At 50.2% G+C, this 25,625-nt stretch overlaps 1 long non-coding RNA gene across 1 annotated transcript in view; it reads right to left on the bottom strand.

Moving 5' to 3' along the window:
* The window catches only part of LOC142310000 (uncharacterized), a 33,955-nt gene extending 8,680 nt beyond the window's left edge, over nt 1-25,275 (bottom strand). The window contains exons 1-2 of the long non-coding RNA XR_012754056.1: nt 25,020-25,275; nt 14,109-14,158 (exon numbers count right to left, since the gene is read on the bottom strand). This is a non-coding gene — a long non-coding RNA (uncharacterized LOC142310000). The remainder of the gene's footprint in view (nt 1-14,108; nt 14,159-25,019) is intronic.
* Between the last annotated feature and the right edge of the window lie 350 nt (nt 25,276-25,625).

The raw sequence follows: 25,625 nt of genomic DNA, 5'->3' as shown, positions 1-25,625 counted from the left end.
TTTTTTAATAGATTTATTGATTGTTACGGATGCACCAATACCAAATATGTGTACTTTTTAAAAAAAAAAAAACAAACAAACAAACAAACAAACATAGATATTTACTGGTATACATTTTTTTCATTTTTTTAATTCTTTATTTTCTGATTTTTTTTTTAAACATTTTTACAATTTTTTTAAAACTTTTTTTTACTTAGTCCCTATGGGACACTAACTTTTAATACCCTGATCGCTGATATAATGTATTGCAATGCACCAGCATTTCAATACAAATAGCTGTCAGGGCTGCACCGACATGAGCCTCTGAGATCATGCTCCTAGCACAATTCCAGAGACTTTCCATATCTGGGTGACCCAGAGGTTGTCATAACGACCACAGGTCACTATGGCAATGATCAGGTCCTCACGATGACATTACAGGGGCGCAGATCAGAGAGAACAGGGAGCACACTCCCTTTCCCAGCCCCCTAACTGCTGCGATCTACAGTATATTGCTAGCAGAATTTAGGGGTTAAACAGCAGGGGAGGTCGCGGGGGACTGTCCCTGGCTGTGACAGCAGGAGCTTGGCTGTCATGTAAGCCGACCTTCCGGCGGTGATCACACTGGCACAGCCCGCATGATCGTCAGGATGTACTTGTATGTCCTTGATTGAGAATGCACTGCCCATCAGGATGTACAGGATATGTCCAGTGACGGTAGTTGTCTTACCTCTGTGTGTGTGCAGTGAGTTTGAGTTTTGGTCTTTCTCTGTCTATTGGTGTGTGATAAGCCACTCCTCTCCCGATCCTCCCGTGGGCGTGGGAGAGAGGGAGTATAGACTCAGGCTATTCAGGAGTTAGGCGGGCTTTGCACACTACGACATCGCAGGTGCGATATCGGTGGGGTCAAATCGAAAGTGACGCACATCCGGCGTCGCAGTCGATAATCGTATCAAAAATGATTTACATACTACGATAACGAGCGCAAAAGCGTCGTTATCGTATCATCGGTGTAGGGTCCGACATTTCCATAATTTGACAGCAGTGACAGGTACCATGTTGTTCCTCGTTCCTGCGGCAGCACACATCGCTGTGTGAGAAGCCGCAGGAGCAAAGAACATCTACCTGCGTCACCGCGTCTAACGCCGGCTCTGCGGAAGGAAGGAGGGGGGCGGGATGTTTATGTCGCGTGTGGAGGAGGGGACGCTGCGCTCTCCCACTGCTCGGGTCCGGCTGCTGCTGCTGCTCGGTGGTGGCTCGAGCGGTGGGCCGGATCCCGGGGACTCGAGCGGCGCTCTTCGCCCGTGAGTGAAAAGGGGGGCTTGATTGTGGGGATTTGATATTGTCCGTGACGCCACCCATGGTTGTGGTGAGGTTGGTGACACCACCGCTGCTCTGGATGGGGATCCCGGGAGCGATGGCAGGGAGCAGCCTGGATGTTAGTTCTCCCCTCCGTGGGTAGGGGGTTGGTGGTCCCGGGGCCCGGTGATGGGGTAGGGATGGATGGCAGGCGAGTTACGGGGCCTGGTGAGGTGCAGGGTCGCGGGGGCAGCGCTGTGCCGCACGGCACGGTGGTACTCACTCAGCCAATGGTAAACACAGAGTCTCCGGTAAAACAAACGGCTGGATGGACGGGTCCCACAGACGGCTGCGGTGTTTCTCCTCCCGGCAGGTTGATGGTGACTGCCTTTCCCTGCACCTGTGTAGTGTAGACGGTTCCAATGGGTTCCCACCGGTAACCCGCTCCTCCAGCTTGAAGGTTGCTGAAGGAGCCCCTTTTGCCCGCAGGCTCTGGCCCTGGGAACTTTAGCCTTTGCGGTGACTGTGTTTCCCTCTAACGGTTGGACTGTTGCCTTTTGTCGGGACTTGGCTGCTGGGAAACCCAGGAGGTTCCCTTCGCTAACGGATTTGACAAATTGCACGGCGACTCCTAGCCTTGTCGGGGTCCGTAAGCCCCTGCCGGATGGTGCTGGCTTCTCTTTGCGTACCGGTCCGGTACCGCCGGGCCACCGCCCGTCCACGGTCCTTACGGCTCACTCCAATCGGCCTCTCCTGCAGACGGTCACTACCGTCTGCCAACCTTGCTGTTCCGTCCGGGCCACACACCCGGACCACTTTCTGTCTGCTCCTCTACCACTTCACTCCTTCCACTTCAAACTCTAAAACTCAACTCCTTCCTTTTCCCGCCTCCAGGACTATGCACTCCTCGGTGGGTGGGACCAACCGCCTGGCCCACCCCCCTGGTGTGAGCATCAGCCCCTGGAGGGAGGCAACAAGGGTTTTTGTCTGACTTTGGTGTGCCTGACCGGGAGTGTGGGGTGTGTTGGTGTAGTGCTTGTGACGTCCTGGCTTGCTCAGGGCGCCACATTTATGTCCCGCTCATCTCCGTCCCTCCGCTTCTATTGGGCGCCTGCCGTGTGACGTCGCAATGACGCCGCACGACCTGCCCCCTTAATAAGAAGGCGGGTCGCCGGCCAGAGCGACGTCGCAGGGCAGGTAAGAGCGTGTGAAGCTGCCGTAGCGATAATGTTCGCTACGGCAGCAATCACAAGATATCGCTGCTGCGACGGGGGCGGGGACTATCGCGCTCGACATCGCAGCATCGGCTTGCGATGTCGCAGCGTGCAAAGTACCCCTTAGGGCTAGGAAGGCAGCCCAAACATCATCAGTGTAGGCGCCCCTTTTCCAATTTAACTCGTCACATCCCATGACAGTTATGATGTGGGAATACTGCTTTGAGGCCCAGTTTTCGAAGGGAGAGCATCATGCTCTGCTTCAGTATGACAGTACATGTTGGCATTCATGGATCCCTCAATTAACTTTATCTCCCCATGGCCCACAGCAATCATGCAGACCCAAACCATGACACTCCTACCACCAGTCTAGACTGTAGGCAGTACACACTTGCCTTTCTATTCCTCCCTGGTTGCCGCAACACACACTTGACACCATCTGAACCAAATAAGTTTATCTTGGTCTCATCAGACCACAAGACATAGTTCCAGTAATCCATGTGCATAGTTTGATTGTCTTCAGCAAACTATTTGTGGGCTTTCTTGTTCATCATATTTAGAAGAGGCTTCCTTCTGGGACGACAGCCATACAGACCAATTTGATGCAGTGTGCAGCATATGGTCTGAGCACTAATAGGTTGACCGCCCACCCCTTTAATGTCTACAGCATTGCTGGCAGCATTCATATGTCTATCTTGAAAAGCCAACCTCTGAATATGACAATGAGTATGTGCACTCAAATTCTTTGGTCGACCATGGCGAGTCCTGTTCTGAGTGGAATATGTCTTAAGAAACCGCTGTATGATCTTGGCTACTGTGCTGCAGCTAAGTATCAGGGTGTTTGGTAATCTTCTTATAGCCTAGGCCATCCTTATGTTGAGTAACAATTGTTTCTTTTAGATCCTTAGAAAATTATTTGCCATGAGGCACTATGTTGAACTTCAAGTGACCAGTATGAGAGAGTGTGTGAGCTATAACACAAAATTTAACAACATTCACACCTGAGACCTTATAAAACTAATGAATCACATGACACCAGGGCTAAGTGGGCACAATTTGGCCATTTTCACTTAGGGGGTAACTCAGTTTTGTTGCCAGCGGTTTAGACATTAATGGCTGTGTGCTGAGTTATTTAGAGGGCACACCAAATTTACACTGTTATACAAGCTGTACACTGACTACTTTACATTGTATCAAAGTGTCATATCTTCAGTGTTGTACCATGAAAAGAAATAATAAAATATTTACAAAAATGAGAGGGGTGTACCCAATTTGTGATATACCGTAGCCTGGTCATGAATGAGGTTTGGATATGGATTTTCACTTTCAACAAAATTGGCTACTGTTTCCAAGGGGATTGTCCAACGCTGTTGGGGTTCGTTGGTGTTTTAGAACTTTAGTCTCTTCTACCCTGCATGGCAAAGGCCAGCACCAAAATGGGGCCCTATTGTTTCTATTTACACCATTTCAGGTAGTATATGCACTATGTGTAAAGTATAAATGTGTTAATAAGATTACATCATGTAAGAAAAGTAATAATGGCTTTTATACTGGCAGTCTCACCAGTACCATAGCTCAAACAGATCATACACAAGAGTTTTTGAAAAATACTCTTTTTTTCCCTTAAGAGTTGTATGATGAAAAACATTTCACTGTGCATTAACCTGACAAAATGATGGCTAATCCTTGACAATAGTTTTTTTTTTATGCCTATGATGCATGCAAAAGATGTTTTTTTCATAATTCAAGCATAAATGTAGTTTTAGGCGATGTTATTTATTTTATAAGGATGTTTTCATCCTCCATAATCAGCAAAGAAATACAAAGAATACCGGTTATTCTACATGAGAAAGTGTAAATCAAATAGACAGGTAAATGTCGGGGTCATTGTATGCAAAATAGAATTATTAGGAACGTGCCATACTTCATGTCCTAGGCCCTTCTTCTTTCCTTGCCTTTAGGGTTTTGAGCTCCTATGTCTTTGACTTGTCATCTGTCTTATCCTCAAGCCTCATATGTTCAGTGATGCTAGACAAACCAGTCTAGAAGAGGCATAAATTATAGGGGGGCTATTTAGATAGGCTGATAACAGAGGAACGCTCATTTCCCAATTAACAGCTTGTCCAAACAGGCCAGCAATCACCCGATGAACCAGCAAAATGCATGTTCGTTGGGTGAGATGATTTTTAAGTATGCAAGTGTGGTCAGCCTGTCTAAGCAGGTTATTAAACTTACCATAAGTAAATTGTCTTGCATGTAGTTGATTGGCGGTTGTTTAATGGTCACAGTCAGCCTGTCTATTTGGGCCCAAACATAAGCGCATACCATTTAATTAATTCAGTATATCTTCCCAGTGGTGTGCGCCTCCATGCACATTGCCAAAAATGTAACTACAGCGTGGTAACATTTCTGTCATAAGTCACACCACCATAAACTATAATGAATTTGGTGAGTGGGCACTGCCATACAATGCCCCATTCTGCCCACTTTGGTGTAGCTGGCTGGGACTGGCGTGAAAATACTAAATGCCACACAGTTTATGCACAACTTTGCACTTTGTGCTACATTTGCAACTTTTCTAAGTGTTTTACACCAGAAAATTAACAAATACTTTGAATCAGCCCATATAGCTTATGCTAAGGTGTTTGTTCCAATTTCTTTCATCAGGAGCACATGGCTCCCTTCCTCTCATCTTTCAGCTTGCCAGTGGCGGCGCACTTCTGAATGATGAATGAGATGCTCGGACCTACGGCATGGTTACATCGCTGGACCACACTTTAAACTTTCCAATACTGTTAGCAGGTGCAGATGTAACGGGGTGCCTGGGGTGCCTCCGGGCTTGTAGTCGTGGCCCTTGCTGTCAGGCTTACCCCTGGCGCCACCGTCACTGGGGGGACAGGAGATGCCTTGGTGGGGCAGAGTGTGGTGGTGGTGCAGGTGTTGTCCGGCGCACAAACACTCTTCAGGCATGGTTCAATGCAATTAACAAACATCTTTATTCTTCACAAAGCTCCACACGAGGCAATAGGGTGATGATACGCTTTCTTTAGCTGGGGAAAGCCTGTCCCTGCTTCCCCTCCAGTGGGGATGTGCCTGACTACTCCTCTTCGCCCGGCTCCCACTTCTAGCTACCCACAGCCCGGACCCACACCGGACTGCTTTACCCTATGAGGTTTCACCCGCTCCTGTTCTCTCCGGCTTTCTGTCCTTCAGCTCCCACACTCTGCCCCGGCTCTGCTGCTCCGCTCCCGTCCCCGAGACAACTGCCCTCCTGATCTTTTCTTTCCTTCTCAACCCTTGCTCTCTCCTCCCCCTTGCTTCTGCCGGCTCCTCCTCCCCACTGTGGTAACAGCCATCCCACCCGGCCACTAGGGGTACCCTAACACCATACACATGCAAATACAAATAAAACATTTTTATTAATAACATTTCCGGGTTAACTATGCTCCCTTTGTAGGGGGTCTGCCCACCCCCTACATACCTCCCCTCTTAAAGCCCGAGCCTCCCGGCAAGGCTCCCATCTAAAAATCACATTTTCTTTTTTTTTTTTTTTTTTTAAAACTAGGCAAAAACATGTTCAATAAAACTGCGAACCTGTCCACAGGAGGGTGCCCGAAAGAGGGTGCCCCAGTCCAGCGCCCAGAGTTCCTCCCGGAAGCTCCCGGTCTTGGTTGTGCCCGGAGGCTTGGCAGCGCTCCCGGTCTTTGTTGTTAATCGGCAGGAACACAAAGAAAAAAAAACTCCTTCTTCTCAGCGGCGCGGAGGAGCCCCCGGCTCAGTCCAGCAGCAGGCTCTCTCCGGACTCAACAACTTTAACGGTTTCAACCAACACACCTTCTTCCGGCTCGGAACAACGCCGGTGTCAACACAAAACAGGGCCACCATCTTCCGGTCTTGGTGCTTATTCCGGATGGTAGGCCCGTTGCCACTCAGCTCTCTGGGCTTGTACGTACTCGGCCAAAGATTGCCCGGGCAACCGGCGCAGCCTCCGGAAAGGCTCGTAGCTAATGGGTGGTTCCGCTATTTCAGCCTCCGGCTTTGGCTCCTCAGTCCCCGACGGGGGTGATGGGGTCGCTGCGCGGGACGACGGCGGGCTGCCCATAACAATGACTGGGTGGGTGGTGACGTTTTGATTGATCGCCACAACCGGCGGGATTCCCTTCTCCGGGTCAGTACTCTGCCCGGGCATGACTGCCGGAGCTACAGCCAAGGTACGTTGTGGGTGGGAGGTTTCGGCCAATACCGGTCTTGGTTGTGCTCGTCGCCGATTCTGGCATTCCTCCCATTCCACTTCCTGCTGCCACTGAGCAGCCTCTTGTGCGGTGGGCACCCGGGTCACCCCAACCGCAAACAGGCCCCGGCAACCCACTTCCCTCAGGAACCGTACCTTCTCCCCTTGGTACAGGGTATGCAGTCTCTGTGGGAGGCCTTCTGTATCTAAATGTACTCGGTTGTAGAAGTAGTCGTCCCCGGTCTCGCCGTCCCGGATGAAGCCGTACCCCTCTCTTTGGTTGAATTTCACCACCACTCCGGTGGTGTACTGCTGCTCAAATTCCTCGCTCCGGGGACCCGCCATCATCTCCCGGGCGACGGTCTCGGCGAGCAGCCGCTCCTGTACTGAATCCGGCTCAGGTGACGGGGACTTTCGTGTCGGTAGTACTGATGGCTGAACTGAGTCCCAGTAGAAGCCCCACTCGTCTTTCTCCAGTTTCCGGGCGTATATTTCCTCCGGAGCCAGAGCTTGAACAAGTGTCGCAGATCCCACCGCGGCTGGCGAGGGAATGTCCGGGCAGGGGTATGGGGCTCCCAGCATCCGACTCCCCGACGGTAGTTTGGCGGTGTAGGTCGCCCGGACCTCTGTGGTGGTTGCTCCAGTCAGGGCGTCCCATGTGGTCACCCAAGTTACTTTCGTGGCTCTTCCCGGTCCTCTGGGTACAGCCGGCAGATGGGCGGGGAATCCCTCCGCAACCATAATCTGCCTCGGGTCACTCTTCTCCAAGCCAGGCGCAGGGTGTAGTCCCTCGGCATTTTCCATCTTGCTTGGGGAATGAGGCTCAGGTAAAGGCGTCAGGGTCGGTGTGGAAGCTGGAGGAAATGGAGGCGGGCTTGCTTTTCCCGCTCTTGAGCATACTCCACCCCCAGTCTCACACCTCAGGTCGACCCCTCCGCGGCGGCACTTCTTTCTTCTTACAACACCGCCCACTTCACATGTCTTCTTACGTGCCCTGGGACCGGCACCTCCCCTCTTTGGGCGGAGTACTCCGAACTTCTTTTTCGGCACTGGCCAGCCCCAGGCTCTTCTTTTGGCGCCAACATTTTGCGCGCTTTCTGCATCTTCACAGACGACGGCCATCTTGCCGCCATCTTGTGCCTGGTCCAACGCTGCAGGCACTGCTTCTTCTTCCCACCATGGGACCGGGAACCTTCTCCAATAGTCCGGATCCTGTGCCCTAGGCACCACTTAATCTCCATCTTCTTGTGGGACCCTTTGCATACAATCCGGATCCTGCCGACTATGCCACATGTAACGGGGTGCCTGGGGTGCCTCCGGGCTTGTAGTCGTGGCCCTTGCTGTCAGGCTTACCCCTGGCGCCACCGTCACTGGGGGGACAGGAGATGCCTTGGTGGGGCAGAGTGTGGTGGTGGTGCAGGTGTTGTCCGGCGCACAAACACTCTTCAGGCATGGTTCAATGCAATTAACAAACATCTTTATTCTTCACAAAGCTCCACACGAGGCAATAGGGTGATGATACGCTTTCTTTAGCTGGGGAAAGCCTGTCCCTGCGTCCCCTCCAGTGGGGATGTGCCTGACTACTCCTCTTCGCCCGGCTCCCACTTCTGGCTACCCACAGCCCGGACCCACACCGGACTGCTTCACCCTATGAGGTTTCACCCGCTCCTGTTCTCTCCGGCTTTCTGTCCTTCAGCTCCCACACTCTGCCCCGGCTCTGCTGCTCCGCTCCCGTCCCCGAGACAACTGCCCTCCTGATCTTTTCTTTCCTTCTCAACCCTTGCTCTCTCCTCCCCCTTGCTTCTGCCGGCTCCTCCTCCCCACTGTGGTAACAGCCGTCCCACCCGGCCACTAGGGGTACCCTAACACCATACACATGCAAATACAAATAAAACATTTTTATTAATAACATTTCCGGGTTAACTATGCTCCCTTTGTAGGGGGTCTGCCCACCCCCTACACAGATACAACTTTACCTCTGCAATATCGGAGGTGGACAGGGACACTACTGAAGGTGGCTTGATCCAGCAATTTGAACATTCTTGTTATAGTACTTGCATACAGGCTTCACCAAGCCAGGCACACAGATTATCCTGGTAATGTAACAATTTTGACTCCATTTTAGTTATCCTTTTTTCATTCTTTTACTTGATTCTAACAATTTACCTGTCATCCTACAAACAATTGAGCATACAGATTGCCATGTTCACCAGTATGACCCGGGGCCCTGTTGGTCATCATGGCTGCTGTGATGATCATCATTAATTTCACACTGGCTGTCAGCCTCATCACCCAGTCTCTGCTTGGGATAACTCAATGTCCTCCACCACATCCACCTGTACTACTCCTTCTCACCCTCTCCAGAATTGCACCACAAATTGTATGGTCCATTTTTTTCTGTTACCCTTGTGAAAATTAAAAATGTGGGGCAATGGCAACATGTTTGTTAGAAAAATGTATTTTTTTTACTTTCACGGCTGAACGATATAAAATTCTGTGAAGCACCTTGGGGTTGAAGGTGCTCACCACACATCTAGATAAATTCCTTGAGGGTCTATTTTAGTTTCCGAAACGGGGTTACTTGTGGGGGATTTCCCCTGTTTAGGCACATCAGGATCTCTCCAAATGTGAAATGGCATATGCTAATGCGACATGGTGTTTGCTACTTAGACAACCCCTTCTCAATCCCTATGTTTCCCCCCAGTAAAATAATATCAAATTTACTCACCTCCGGTGCAAGCACCTTTCCAACCGTGTCAGCACTGGCTCTCCCGGGGTCGCCATTGTTATTTCATGCAATCACTGCGTCCATTCAGTGCTGGCTTCACTGTCCCCTCATTCAGTCTTACTTGACATCTGGAGCAACTGCTGCTCTCGTCTCGCTTACTCCAAATGTCTGATTTGACTGATAGGCATGACAGTGAAGTGGTCGCTGATTGGTTTCAGGGATTTTGTGATATAAGAATGTAATGCAATCCCACGAGAGTCAAAGCTGACACCGCTGGAACGACGCCAACAACGGGGGTGAGTAGAAGTTGTATTATTTTACAGGGGGAACATGGGGATTAAGAGGGGATTGTCTGAGAACTGGGGTTATAGCAATGTGACACAATCTCAGGAGAGTCAAAGATGACACTGCTGGAACGACGGTGACACTGGAGTTGAGTATAAGTGTTGCTATTTTACAAGGGTTGGGGGACATAGGGATTAAGGAGGGGTTGGCTGAGAACTGGGGTTGTAACAGTATCACACAATCCCAGGAGAGCCATATATGATACTTCTGAAACAACGCCCGCACCGGAGGTGAGTGTGCTATTATTTTATTGGGGGAAACATTGAGAAGGGTTGTCCAAGAACTGGACAAGCCCTTTAAACATTTACTATACAGGACACATAGGTTCCCTTTAACTATGGCACCCTATCAGGTGCAATATTCACCCAGAACCACGAGCAGTTCTGGGTGCATATTGCTAATTCCTGTCTAACTACCCCTGTACCTAGTAGCAAACAAAGAAATCTTTAGAAAAAGTATTTCTAAAGATTCTTTATAATATGCTAATGAGGCCAGCGACTAGTTGCAAGGGCATTATTTCACTTGGCTAGTCGACCCCCTTAGCATCTTAGTACACCCCTGTGGGTGTGCTAACCTGCCAATGCATGCGCAGCGTTAGAGTCATGGTCTGTCACACCTCGGCTGCCACCGCAGATTTTCGGCTCAGAACGTCCCCATACTTCTGGTCATGCGCACTACACCAATTTGTACACCCAGTACACCCAGCTTCATAGTACGCATGACTGGAAGTCCAGGAGTTCTGATCATGCGCACTGAGCCGAAATCCAGCGGTGGCAGATGAGAGGTGAGAGCGACCATGCCTATGACACTGCACATTCATTAGCATGTTAGCACGCCCACAGAGGCATGCTAGCATGCTAAGGGTGGTGATTAGCCAGGGAACTAATGCACTTGTGACTGGTCGCTGGACTCATTAGCATATTTCAAGGTCTTTGGAAATACTTTTTGTATCTCTTTATCTATGCTAGTGTATACAGGGACGGTTAGGCAGGGATTAGCAATATGCACCTAGAACTGCTCGTGGCTCTGGGTGCATACTAGACCTGACAGGTAACCTTTAGAATCGACAGCTAAGGAAGGCTCTGAAATTTGTGTGTGACGCCCTGGACTAGCCAGGTAGTCACAGGTAGGCCCTTACACAAACACCACCCCCTCTTAATAAGGGGACAGCAGCCAACATACAAAAACCCTTGTCACCTCTCTGTGTTCAATGGTCACACCAGGGGGGCGGGGTCAGGTGGTTGGCCACGCCCACCTAGGAGTCCGGAGAGCCTGAGACAGGACACAGTTGAAGAGTGAAGTTGAGTCTGTTGGGAGTCAAGTTCATGTGCGGCAGGCCTGAGGTGTCAGGGGTGACGCCCTGGACTATCCAGGTCGTCCCAGGTAGACACACAACACCACACCCCCCTCCCGGTTAGGTAACACCAGCCAAACCAAAACCCTTGTCACCACCCTCCAGGTTTGATGTCCACACCAGGGGGCGGAGCAAGGTGGTTGGCTCCGCCCACCGAGGAGTTCACAGGCCTGGAGGCGGGAAAAACAGTCAGTTGGAGTCAAGTTCAAGTAGGAGTGTAGAACAGACAAGTTCACAGGCAGACCTGCGCTCAGGCCTGCCAAAGACGACTCCGGTGGCTGGGTCGGAGCCCAGTCACCTTTGGCAAGGAGGCAGACTGTGTTGGCCGCCTGCAGGAGACCGGGAAGACGACCGATGGAACCATAAGGGACCGGGACAGGGTAGTGGTCCACCGGAACCGAACCGGGAAGTCAACTGGATACCGGAGCACCAGGCAGGGTACTCAGACCCAGTACAAAGCCCTGAACCAACAGGGGCGAATCGAATGAACGGATTGTGGGCTGGACTCAAGGACCTACCCTACACAAGTCCCTTTAGAAGACAACAGCCCAATTATACAGGGTAAAGCCACCGCCAAGGCATAGAGACCCAAAGGGCCAGCGTCTGTGGTCAAATGGGCTCCTCCGGCATATACCAGTCAGGGAGCGGACTACCGGTGTCTAGGCACAGGAGTCAAAACATTTACACACAGAGGTGCAGGAGAAAGGCGGAAATCACCAACCTAGTCTGGAAGAAGCTGCAGCCGGCTGCGGGCCCCGTTCATCACTCAGTTTGGTTTACCAGTGACTCCAGTGACTTGTGTCAGAGTGAGTACACCAGTGCCATCAGGCACCGCACCGCAACTCTTCACCCTGCACCCCGGCCCTCGCCTACCGGGCCCCGGGACCAACACCCCCTACCCATGGACGGGCCAACACCTAGCTGCGCCATTACATCACTCCCGGGAGCCCCCATACCTTCACCGCAGCGGTGGTGTCCATAATCACCACAACCCGTGGGTGGCGTCACGAACTATCATCCCAAAACAAACACCCAAATCCCTGTGTGTAGCGCCAACTCTCTTGCAGAGCGACATGACCCCTGGGTCTGTGAGAGGCTCAAGCCACCACCCACAGTACGAGCACGGATCCGAGCGGCTCGGCGGTCGCAGCGGAGCCCGTGGGGCGGTACATCAGGCTTACAGCGTTAACACTGACCTGTGCCGGGGTCGTAGCCCTGGTACCGTGGCAAGGAAGCAGACGGTGGTGGCCGCCTGCAGGAGCTGGGATTACCGCCAGCGGAGCCGTAAGGGACCGGGACCAGGTAGTGGCCCGCTGGTACCGAACCGGGGAGCCGATTGGAAACCGGACCACCAGGACGGGTACTCAGACCCAGTACGAGGCCCAGAAACTACTGGACCGAGTCAAATCCACTGATTGAGGACTGGACTTTAGGCCCTTTCCCACCTAAGACCCGACTGAAGACAACAGCCCACCGATAGGGGTTGAAAGCCACCGCCCAGGCATCGAGACCCCATGGGCCAGCGTCTGCGGTCAAACGGGCTCTACAGGCACACACAAGGCTAGGGAGCGGACTACCGTTGCTCAGGCATAGGAGTCATCATTTCTACCAAAAGTGAGGCGCAGGAGAAAGGCGAAAACCACCAACCTGAAAAGGGGAACAGCGCAGCCAGCTGTGGGCACCGTCCACCATCTTGTTTGGTTTACCAGAAACTCCAGTGTGTCTGTAATAGTGAGTACAACAGTGCCTTCGGGCCGCGCACCGCGCCGCACCGTACCGACACGCCAGCATGCATCCATTCCCCTACCTTAGCACCTCCCTCGGGCCCCCAGGACCATCATCCCCCTACCCACGGAGGGGTCAACACCAAGCTGCGCAACACCATCCCCGGGAGCCTAGTCAACAGCAGCGGTGGTGTCCATCCATTCACCACAACCCGTGAGTGGCGTCACGAACTTAAATCCCCAAACAACCGCGGCCTCGGCCGTGAACATCCCAACCGAACACTACCCCTCACATAGCGCCAGCACCCTTTCAGAGCGACATGACCCCCGGGTCCGTGAGGAGCTCGAGCCACCCACCGATTAGCACGGATCCGAGCGGCTCGGCAGCCGGCTGAGCCCCGGGGCGGTACATTTGCATGGCAGTACAGTCAATTAGTATGGCTGAAATTGCCAAATGCTGTGATAACAAGTGATATCTTTCATCTGTCTTTAAATTAGCTGACTCTACATTGAAGGTCTTGTAGAACTGTTGTCTTTGTTATTTTTTGCATCTTCCTTCTAAAATCCCAACATTTTAAACCAAGTAGTTCAAGTTCCCTGTGGGAAGAAGGCGAAGCTTCACTCCCTGCCAATATCATCTTAACTGAATATCTGTGCACTTTCCAGGACAGACTATTCCAACCAGGAAAGTACGGCCTGGAATTGTATTGCTCTGCGGGTGGTGCACATTTTTCACTCTAGTAAGTGACCTGTACTGTCGGTACAAAAAAAATGAAGGTGACCTGTGAGAGGGAAAGAGAGGGCAAGAGAGGGAAAATGGTGTTTCAAAGAGAGTCATAGAGGGAGCCTTTTCCACAGACAGCAGTGGAAGACAAAAGGTTGGATTAGCATTCTCAAACAGGGACAGATTAGCCAAACTGTTTATTCTGCATGTTGATTTTAAATATTTAGTGTAATTAGCAAGTGAAAGGCAAGTCATTGTGTGCTGTGAGTGAGGGAGCTGAGGCAGCCATGCAGGGGCAATGTTACGTAGGAGAGCCACCCCTGTGAAAGGGAAGGCCCCGGGTAACACAGGACAGGCATGGCAGGCTCACATGGCCCCACGGTCACCCTTATCTGGTAAATCTAAAAAACCCTAATTAATCTTTTTTTTTTTTGTCCTATATGTTATGCTTCCTGTTCACAGGGGTGTGAATAATTACCTTAAAGTATCCATAGGTGTATGAATACTAACCTTAAAATATAGAAAAAGAGGTTTTCCTATTGCACATTGCAGGGAAAAATCTGTAAATAAAAAAAAATAAAAATATATATTATATGCAGTAGATATACATTTAATATATATATATATATATATATATATATATATGCATATATAACAAATTCGATAATATAATCTTTAATCTGAATTCTGAATTTTATTTGCAGATTGAAACCAATACATTTACACCAGTATTTGGTGATTTTTTTTACTCCAGTATTTCTAAGACAAGACCAGGAGTGGGTATAACATACAGAAGTGGTGCTCTTGTTTCTATTATACTTTTCCTCCTATTGTTCTACTCCTGGTTATGACCCAACTACTGAAGGTGCGCACGTGGCTTTAGGCCTCTTTTAGGCCTCCATGTAATACATACATTTCTATCCATGATTTTCACAGAGAAAACACATACCTGAACACAGTATTTGGCTGCACAAAATACTCCCTGACTTTCTATTGTTCCTGCTGTCAGTATTCAGTGTACTAGGTATCTCCTCTGCTAGGTCTTCATCCTTTTACCTTTAAGACCCCACAGAGCTCCTCTTCCCTTCAGCTGCTAATCATCTCTATTTCCCCTTGTGTTTAAATACTCCCATCTTCCTTGGACTTGTGCTGATGATATTCAGTTCATTCAAGCTCTGAATGCAAGCTGGCGGCTTGTACTCAGCTGTGGTGGTGTTCCTGTAAGTTTCCTGAACTTCTACCTGAGTCACCTGTGGATAAGTAGTTCATGTTTTTTCCCTGTGTGTCCTCCTTGTTGTTTTCTTTAGTGTTTAGTGGGGTTGACAAAGAGCTCATCTCATCCGTTCCCTATTTAAAGCCTAGCACTAGGGATACCTAGGTTGTACACCTATGCGCTGACCCTATCTAGGTTGATGAGGAACCACAGGGACCAGCGGTTTGGTCAGGGGTCACCATCTCACCCTTCCCTAGATACCGGGGGTTTCACTTCCCTTACTCCGTTCGGTTGGTACTTCCCCGTTCCTAGCGTGATACACACTGAGGAAAATCTGATCCAAAATGGTTGATGAAACTCAGACTATTTATTGCCATCCAGAAAAATAAGTGATGTCTGAATGAGGCCTTAGGGTTAGAACTAGGACGTAGGCTATGTGCGCACGTGTGCGTATTGCATGCAGTTACACTGCGTTCTGCACCGCAGCATAACTGCATGCGTCCTGCGTCCCCTGCACAATCTATGAAGATTGTGCATGAGACGTGCGCACGTGGCGTATTAGAACGCAGCGATTCGGCCGCTGCCCGAAGCGTGCGTTCTAAGAAGTGACATGTCACTTCTTTCGTGCGCTTTGCATGCTGTCTATAGGGAGAGGCAGAATGTAGAGCGCATGAATTCTGCAGGCACCAGGCGCTTCAGAACGGAGCTTTTCAGCTGCGCTCTGAAGCGGACCTTTTGTGTGCGGTGCAGAGCGCACACGTGCGCACATAGCCTTAGACTGCATCCACATGTCGCGGGCGGAGGAGGGGACGCTGCGCTCTCCCACTGCTCGGGTCCGGCCGCTGCTGCTCGGTGGTGGCTCGAGCGGTGGGCCAGATCCTGGGGACTTGAGCGGCGTTCCTCGCCCGTGAGTGAAAAGGGGGGTTGATTGGTTGTGGGGGTCTTGATTATGGATATTGTCCGTGACGCCACCCATGGTTGTGGTGATTTTGGTGATACCACCGCTGCTCTAGACGGGGATCCCGGGAGCGGTGACTGGGAGCAGCTTTGTTGTTAGTTCTCCCCTCCGTGGGTAGGGGGTTTGGTTGTCCCGGGGCCCGGTGATGGGGTAGGGATGGATGGCAGGCAGGTTACGGGGCCTGGGGAGGTGCAGGGTCGCGGGGGCAGCGCTGTGCCGCACGGCACGGTGGTACTCACTCAGCCCAATGATTAAGACACAGTTCTCGGTAAAACACACGGCTGGATGGACGGGTCCCACAGACGGCTGCGGTGTTGTTGCTCCCGGCAGGTTGGTGGCAACTGCCTTTCCCTGCACCTAAGATGTCTGTACGGTTCCAATGGGTTCCCACCGGTAACCCGCTTCCCGGCTTGGATATGGGCCGGAGGAGCCCCTTTTGCCCGCAGGCGCTGGCCCTGAGAAGCGGTTGCCTTGGCGGTGGCGGTGTCTCCCTCTGTTGGTTGGACTGTTGCCTTCTGTCGGGACTTGACTGTTTGGAAACCCAGGAGGTCCCCTTCACTAACGGATTCGGCAAATTCACGGCGACTCCTAGCCTTGCCGGGGTCCGAAAAGCCCCTGCCAGTTGGTGCTGGATTCTCTTTGTGTACCGGTCCGGTACCGCCGGGCCACCGCCCGTCCACGGTCCTTACGGTAGACTCCAATCGGCCACTCCTGCAGACGGTCACCACCATCTGCCAACCTTGCTGATCTGTCCGGGCCACACACCCGGACCAACTTCAGGCTGCTCAACTACTACTTCCTTCTGCTCACTTTCACTACTCAACTCAATCTGCCTGGTTTTCCCACCTCCAGGACTGTGAACTCCTTGGTGGGCGGGGCCAACCGCCTGGCCCACCCCCTGGTGTGATCATCAGCCCCTGGAGGAAGGCAACAAGGGTTTTGTGTTCTGGCTTTGGTGTGCCTGCTGGGAGTGTGGAGTGTGTGGGTGTTGTGCTCTGTGGCCCCTGGCTTGTCCAGGGCGCCACATTCCCCCTTAGTTAAATGCAGACCGTCCGCAGGCTGCCCGTCCATCACCGGTTTTATTTTCACCAACTGAAAAAGATAGAAAATGGTAACAGACATACAATTATAATAACATCTTCCCACATCGGGAGGTACTCTTACTTAAACGTTACTAACAGTTGCAAACGGTTACGGCTTCCGCTCTCTCCCGCCCAAGCAACCTGGCCCTAATGCTGCCCCTAAGCAAACAGGCAGCACCCTGTTATGATCCGGAACCATGGAAGACCACCACAAATCATTGGCAAAAAGGTGACAAGAGCATTGGCAACTAATCTGGCCGCCATCGCCTTACTAACCATCACAACTAGAAGTATCCGAGGGGTGAACTAACATCCTGTGCACCGCGAACCCAGCCGGAGAACTAACTATCCTAAAGGTAGGAAAGATGAATAACTCTCTGCCTCAGAAAATAGACAAGAATAGCAAGCCCCCCACATTCAAAGACTGCGGTGATATAGGAAAAACACAATACACAGGTAGATGACAGGATTAGCAAAAGGTGAGGCCCCCGCTGACTAAAATAGGAAAAGACAGGAAAGGGACTGATGGTTGCCAGAGAAAAACCCTGCAAAATACCAACTTCCTGATAGTACAAAAAGGCCCTCAGATCGCTCGATCTGAACTCCGTCCTACACCAGGTGCCCTTGTCATACCAATGAACAGAAAACAAGAATCATAACAAAGTCAACAAGCCACAAAAACATGGACCCAAAGGAGCTATACTCCACACAGAACTGCAGGGAGTTCCTCAACAATCCACTAAGGGGGAAAATCCCTGCAAGCAAATAAACTGAAAATAACCATAGCAAAATGACAAACCCAGATAAACAAAGAACCAGACAATAAATAAAGAGCAAGCACTTATCTGGGGAAGATGTGGTGTAAAGCAGGATCAAGCAGGCTAAAGATACAAAGAACAACTGACATCCGGCAACAGCCTGCAATCAGACCAGGACTTAAATAAGCAGAGAGTTAGGAAAGGAAACACCCACTGCACAACCCACCTGTTCTCTGTCCAAACCCTTCCTGGCCACCAGAGGGAGCCTCCCAGCAGCCAAGACATAACTAACATTCACAACAGCACCCCTTGACCCCAGTCCTGCACAAGTTGCCCGAGCGGGTTCTGTCCTTTTCAGGGGACCCACGTCCATGGGGAACCCCTGAAACCTCCAGAAGATTGCCACCGGTTCCGGTGGTGGCTGGGCCCCAGCCTACTCCACTGCGGGCCCTTCCTCCAATCTGCCTCTCCGGAGGCGGTAACGGTAGAAGCTGTAACAAACATTTTTATTTACATGCCACTAGTTTGTGGTTGCCTTGCCAGTTATCGGGCATGTTCACAAGCAGCCTCCTATGTAAAGTGGTGAAGGGGGTCCCAACGGGGACCAGTTGCCAGCTACGACCGGTTCCAAATCACAGTTGACAATCAGGTAACTTTCTTCTGTTTCATTCACTTATCATTTTCAAACTTTAAAACACACACATATAATCTCTCCCCTTTAAAGAGTAGTTTCCCTGTACCTAAGTGGGGGTCTACCTAGGTTGGGACGAGTGGACCTCCGGGGTCCAGTGTCAGTGGGGAAGAATCACCGCGCCGTTCTGTGTAGGCCAGTCCGCTGGGAAGTCACCCATCACTGTGTGGATTACCTCTTTTGCCTTCTCCGCTGGTGGAGGAACCGGAACTTCAGCCGCTGCTCTCAATGCTGGTGGGCACTTCGTCAAGCTGGAAGGAATATTATTGTACATATCATATTGTACATAGCTTCTCCGGCCACATGTTCCGCTCTTCTAGCGGCAACGTCTTGAGGAGGCCCAGGACAAAGTGATTCATCTTCTCACACATGCCGTTGGTCTGGGCATGGTAAGGCGTGGTCCGGATATTCTTGCAGCCCTACAACTGACAGAACTCATGGAACACCTCCGCTTTAAAGGCCGGGCCTTAGTCAGTAAGCACCTTCTCAGGGTATCCATGTGGTCGACAGAAATAAGCCTGGAACGCTCTAGCGGCGGTACGGCCAGTTAGGTCTTTGACTGGGACAACCACCATGAACCTTGAATAGTGGTCTACTATGGTTAGAGCGTAGGTGTACCCACTTCGGCTGGGGGTGAGCTTTACATGGTCCAGGGCGACCAGCTCCAGTGGTTGATGTGTAACGATCGGGTGTAGGGGCGCCTTCTGGCTGGCCTCGTCCTTCCTTCTCAGTGTGCAAGGGCCGCATTCTCGGCACCAGGCCTCTACAGACTCCCGCATCCCGCTCCAATAGAACCGCTCTCTCAACAGCATTTCCAGCTTCTTCCATCCGAAGTGTCCGGCACCATCATGGTACGCTTGTAGAACAGTGGGCACATTAGCTTGGGGAATACCCCCCAAGTACAACCCTAATCTGGGTGCGCTACCAAACAAGATCTCATAGGGGCTCAGCTTGTGGGCTCCTGTTGGGGTGTGTCTGACACTGAACAATGCAAGGGGAAGACTCTCATGCCATGGCTTCCCTGTCTCCTGCGCTGCCTTAAGCATTTTTGCTTTCAGTGTCCCATTTAACCTCTCAACTTTCCCACTACTCTGAGGGTGATACGGGGTGTGTAGAGCCAATTCAGTACCCAAGGCCTGCCATATCTCTTTGGTCAAGTTAGCAGTAAAAGCAGGGCCCTGGTCACTTTCTATGGTCTCCGGGAGTCCATATCTGCACACTATCTCCGTGAGAAGTTTCTTCATCGTTGTCTTCGCGGATTGGTTCTTGACCGGAAACGCTTCTGGCCATCCGGAAAAGATATCTATCACCACCAAGACGTATTCGAATCCTCCTGAGTGAGGCATCTGGATGTGATCTATCTGTATGCGCTGGAAGGGGTACAACGGCTTGGGTGTACACTTCTGAGGCGTCTTCTCCGTTTTCCCAGGGTTGCATCGGGCGCAGACCAGACATCCTTTCGTGTAGTTTGCTGCTGCAGTGGAAAATCCAGGTGCGTGATAGTACTCTCTCACAAGATTGTGCATCTTCATCTTTGACTGATGTGTAATGCCATGGGCCCATCTGGCCACCATCGGGTAGAGAGCACGCGGAAGGCATGGTTTCCCTTTTTCCAGTATCAGATGTTTCTCATTCTGTACTGCTCCATCTTGGATCCATTTGTCTCTCTCTTCTTTCGAGGCCTGCTTCTGAAGAATGCGGACCATGTCTTCCCAAGACTTTCCATCTTTCCCCTCTTCTTGTTCTTCAGGATTGGTTAGGGAGCATAACTTGGTCACTTCAGTGACGAGTGCTTGTAGTGCTGCTTCTTTGGCTGTTCTGTCAGCGAGAGCATTTCCCAGTGCTTCCTTTGAGGTTCCCCAGTGTGGGCCTTGACCTTGAGCACCGCGACTGTATCTGGCAATAGCAAAGACTCCATCAGTTCTTTTACGGCCTTGTGGTGGCGTACAGGTGTGCCATTTGTGGTGATGAAGTCCCTCGCCTTCCATATTGGTCCATAATCGTGAGCGATTCCCCATGCATAGCGGGAGTCAGAGTAAATGTTCACCTTCTTTCCAGCCGCCATCTTGCAGGCTTCAGTGAGAGCGCGTATCTCAGCTTCTTGAGCGGACAAGGATGCGGGTAACGCCTGTGTCATCATCACAGCATCTTCTGTTACCACCGCTATCCCCGTGCGAAACTGCCCCTCTTTATCTGCATACCTTGATCCATCCACAAAGAGGGTTAAGTCAGGGTCTTCTAAGGGTGTATCTTTCACGGTATCGAATCCAGAGGTTTCCTGCCTCATGAGAGCAAGGCAATCATGCTGTGCTATGCCTGAGTCGACTACCTCTTCCACCAAGGTGTCAGAGGTGGGACACTCCCCCCATGGGAGAGGGAGGAGAGTAGCAGGGTTAAGGACCGCACACCGGGAGATGGTTACGTTGTCGGGAAGCAGCAGGGAGCACTGTAGCCGCAAGTGACGAGCGGAAGAGAGATGCTTCGGCTGAGTCTGTGCCAGGATGGCAGTGATATCATGTGGAGCCTTGATCTTCAACTGATGACCTAGAACGATGTCAGAGGTCTTGTCCAACAGCAGGTGAGTTGCGAACACCGCTCTCATGCAGGATGGTGCTCCTCGGGCGACAGGATCCAGTCTGGCCGAGTAGTATCCAATGGGCCGCTGTCTTCCTCCGTGAGACTGGGTCAAAACCCCCGTAGCATGTCCTGCTTTCTCCATGACGAACAGGCAGAATGGTTTTTGATAGTCTGGCAAACCCAGGGCTGGAGAGGAAGATATGATATCTTTCAGCTTGTAGAATGCATCTATAGCCTCCTCTGTTAAACTGAATGGCTGAGTCTTCAAACATTCATATAAAGGTTCCATCAGCAGGGAGGCGTCCATTATCCACGCACGACAGTATGACGTCATCCCTAAGTAGGATTGCAGTTGAGTGTGATTTTGGGGAAGTGGTATTTGCTCAACGGCTGACTTCCTATCTGCTGTTAAATGTTTAGTTTGATGCGAGATGCAGTGTCCCAAGAACACGACTTTCTCCTGGCAGAATTGGAGTTTGTTTTTGGAAGCTTTACATCCATTCAGTGCAAGGAACTGTAGCAGTGAGATTGAGCTTTCTTGGGCTTCTTCCAGAGAATCACAGCAGAGGAGAAGATCATCGACATATTGAAGCAAGACCACATTAGGGTGAGTGATCTTCCATGGTTCTAATACATCAGTCATTGCTTGGCTGAACATGGATGGGCTGTTCTGGGCCCCTTGGGGCATCACTGTCCATGCATACTGCTGGCCCTCATGGGTAAAAGCAAAAAGATGTTGACAATCTGCACTTAATGGAACGCTGAAAAAAGCATTTGCTAGATCCACTACGGTAAAACAGGAAGCAGTAGATGGGATGCCAGCCAGCAGTGTATGTGGATTAGGCACCATTGGAGTGTCCAGCACTGTGGCTTCATTCACTGCACGCAAGTCTTGGACCATTCGGTAAGTAACCGGCTCTCCTTTCCTTGTTTTCTTTTTTACTGGAAACAACGGTGTGTTGCAGGGAGATTTAGTTGGTATGATCGTTCCATTCTTGAGATAGCATTCTAACTGATGAGAGATAGCAGCAGACTGTTGAATTGAGAGTGGATATTGTGGCTTGCGGGGAAGTAAGGCTCCTGGTTTAAGCTTCACCTCCACTGGTTGGACTGGCAGTCTTCCAACATCTTCTGGACCTTGTGACCAGAGTATATCAGGGACCTGTGATAGCCAGGTGTCAGAGGTGGGCTTCACATCTTCGGATATACAGAAAAGGCCGAACACTTGCGACACTTCTTCCTGATCCAGGGGGGTAGTTAAAGAGACAGTACCATCGTTGTTGAAAGAGATACGAGCATGTAGCTTCCTGAGCAGGTCTGTGCCTAAGAGATTCACGGGACATGTGTTGGATACCACAAGCTGTGAAAGCATGCTGTGTGTAGGTTGCAGGCTGAGATTCAAAGGACGTGTCATTGGAGTACTTCGGGTGGTTCCATCAATACCCACACATGGGACAACTTCATCTGTGAGACAATCTGGGTCAGGTAAATCTGCATACCTAATGACGCTTCTGGCTGCACCGGTATCCACCAAAAAGGGAATGGATTTCCCTTCTACTTCCACCTGTATGGTAGGAGTAGGACCGCTAGCTTGCTTGGGAGTATGATTGTATAGCAAGTTGAAAGACGGTGGTGGATCCAGCTTGCCAATCTCCTATTGGAGAGGTGGGGGAGGAGGTAGATCAGCTGATGATTGCTGCTGCTGATCTGTGGGACCCCTCACGGGGGTGGGGTTGGTGTCATTGTGCTGAAGTACTGTTCTGCAATATCTTCGTATATGACCAGTCCGTCCACACCTGTAACATGTTCTACCTGTCTTGAGGGGTTGGAGCTCCTGGTTCTCCTTAGGTGACTGTGCAAGTAACACATTCGTACGTGGTGTAGACTTGGACACTGCCAGATTCATTTCAACACCTCTTGCTATCTGGAAGAGAGTATCTTGGTCTTTTACTCTGTAATCAGGGGTTACTAGCTGCAGTTGTTTGCGTATGGGCTCTCGGAGACCAGAGACAAAGGATTGCACCCATGTCTGGGTATGGGCTTTCTCTCTATAACTGAACCCCAAATCTAAAAACAACTGATTCAGCCGATGATAGAACTTTTCAACTGTCTCCCCCTTTTCCTGGACCATGTCTTGTAGAGAGACAGACTGGTGTGTAAGACGTTCCTTTGCCCATTCACATAACCTGTGACAGAACTGTTCCCCCGACTCATATGTCTGCAAATAAGCTGGGGAAGCACCAAACCCCAATTCTAAACCCGACTCCATTACTGGCCAGAAAGAATCCCCAGCTTTAATTTGGGCGAGCCCATACAAATCAGAATATGTGGCAGAGTGAGTTTTCTGGATTTGGCACATCTTTCTATAGAAAGGCATCGGATGGGTATCAGGATCAGGAAGGGAATTTACTAAAACTGCCGCCTCCTGTGGCTTCCATGTTACATATTTGGGGCGTTCTTGTCTGTTTTCGGCACCAAGTCTGTAACTATCGTGATCAGGGTGCGATGCCGTGTGTGGGCTGTCATCCTCAAATAAGGGCAGCACCTGTAGTTTTTCTCCATAGCTGGAGATTGTGGGTTTTGTCTCTACTGGGGACAGTTTTGGTGGTGGGGATGTATCAGCATCGTCATATTCCTGCCCCTCCTCGGTGCCATCTGCTGCTCCAGCCACAAATAGGCCAGTGGCCTTGTGTCCTACATTTGTTGCTGAAGAGGAACTGGGTGCGGCCCGCCCTGCAATGGCGTCTGCAGAAGCTAGGGAGGCCGGGACGAAGGGCATGCCTTCCCTAGTTACAACAGGAAACAGGGAGGTGGCCGTGTGTGGGCGGGGAGCCCCACACACTGCACAAGTTTCTCTCCAGTTAGGATTTTGGGTTTGACAAACTACACAAGTCCAACCCTCTGAGGATGACATATAGGGTGGTGGGCATTGCTTTCTAATGGGCTTGGCCACTTCCTGAGGAGCCATTTTCTGAGCTGGTGCAATATAGAAATATCTACCATCTCTATCCCATTCCTCTTTCCAGGCCAATCTTTTAACGTCCTTTGACGTTCTATACCATGCCTCAGCATCCATAAGGAGATCTTTATCTTTCAAGATCCCTCGCTTATTTGACAAAACATCTTTCCATTCCTGCTCCTCTAACCTGCCTTTTTTGGCAGTAATTCCTGCCACCTTCAAGAGCGACTTCATATTTTTAACATACTTCCTTCCTTCTCGTTCGCTTACTAATTCTTCTGCCGTTAACCTGACAGGTGTGGACTGATTAGACCCCATGCTTCAGGGGTACACGACTTAAAACTAACACGTCAACCTGAATTTCTGATCTGCCGTAATCCACTTCCTCTTTTCGGACCAGCGACTATACACATCCACAGAATACACAAAATACACAGAATTTCTATCTCAGTCCACAGACCACAAAAACAACGGGCTGTCCTACCAGGAAGAGGTGTCACGTGGGTGATCGATACTAAATTCACCCTCACTATCTCTTACTTCCTGTACCAGTAACCTCTGTTCACACTATATACACCTTCCTCGAACGGTCCGTCCAGAACATCAATAATACTGTTTAAAACCAAAGTCAAGAAGGGATTCTGCCAATGTTCTCCTACCTAGGATCGCAGAGAACATCAAATTCCACCAGATACAGTCAGGACTCTTACCATGACACTGTATTGGCCAAAACCAATCCCCCTTTTCGTCTCCTCTCTGGAAGACCACCAGGATACAGTCAGGACTCTTACCCTGACACCTGTACCTGCCCTTTAGATTTATCAATTACTGACTATCGACCGGACACGTCACATCAGTGTATCTCATAGAAGAAACCAGATTCAATATATATCAAATTATATCAAATATATTCCCGTGACACAACTTCCTCTTTTTTCCCGTGCAATTGTCAGAGAAAAATAAAACATAGAACTTCTGCTTTTCTGCAGCCAACCTCGCTGCAAACACAGTGATTAGAGCGATACCAGGTGTCAAAGTCTTGATTATGACCGGGTTCAGGAGCTAGGACTTTTGACAGGTCGGTCATCAAGTGTGTCTGGACTCTGGAAGCCGACACCTCACTCTTCCCCCGAAAAAAAATTTGTAACACAGAAGGCTAAGATAAGATAACAAATTTTCTCACCTCTTTGGAGTTGCAATCTCCAGTCCGCTCTGTGGTCAAGGTAGAGTGAGAGTGATATCACGGCTTTCCTCGGTTCCGGGACGTATTGTCCGCCCTAGCCCCGCGCTGGGACGCCAAATGATAAAGCCTTAATTTAGGTTGATGCCATTCATATGATACGCATCTATCCCTTTGACACCTGTATTCCAAATCTATTATTAAAGACCTATATCGCATGCGATATCTATATCTACACAAATCAAAGACAGCCAGTCATGATGGATGTAGAATTCTGAGTTTATTAAGGGAAGTAAAGGGTATAATATCAAAAGACCCTTGGCTGAGGGCCAAGGGTGCCTACTATAATCCTATTGGTTAATCTTACAAAAACAGCTTACATCGAGTAATATATATGTGTATGCATTTCATAATCTTATATTAAGCTAACTCAGCATGTATTGAAATAAAAGTATGTCTCGTCTTATGATTTAGTGGAAAGTCCCATGTCTGCAATGTCTGCAATTTCCAGACATGGGTGGGTTTAGAAAGAAGAAGCTAAATCAAAGGCCATTTTGTTAGTCCAGCATTTTCTTGATTATATTCAATATGGATTCAATATGCATTTAA

Source organism: Anomaloglossus baeobatrachus, chromosome 5 (genome assembly GCF_048569485.1).
Source record: "Anomaloglossus baeobatrachus isolate aAnoBae1 chromosome 5, aAnoBae1.hap1, whole genome shotgun sequence".
NCBI lineage: Eukaryota > Metazoa > Chordata > Amphibia > Anura > Aromobatidae > Anomaloglossus > Anomaloglossus baeobatrachus.
This window is presented reverse-complemented; position numbering and strand designations above follow the sequence as displayed.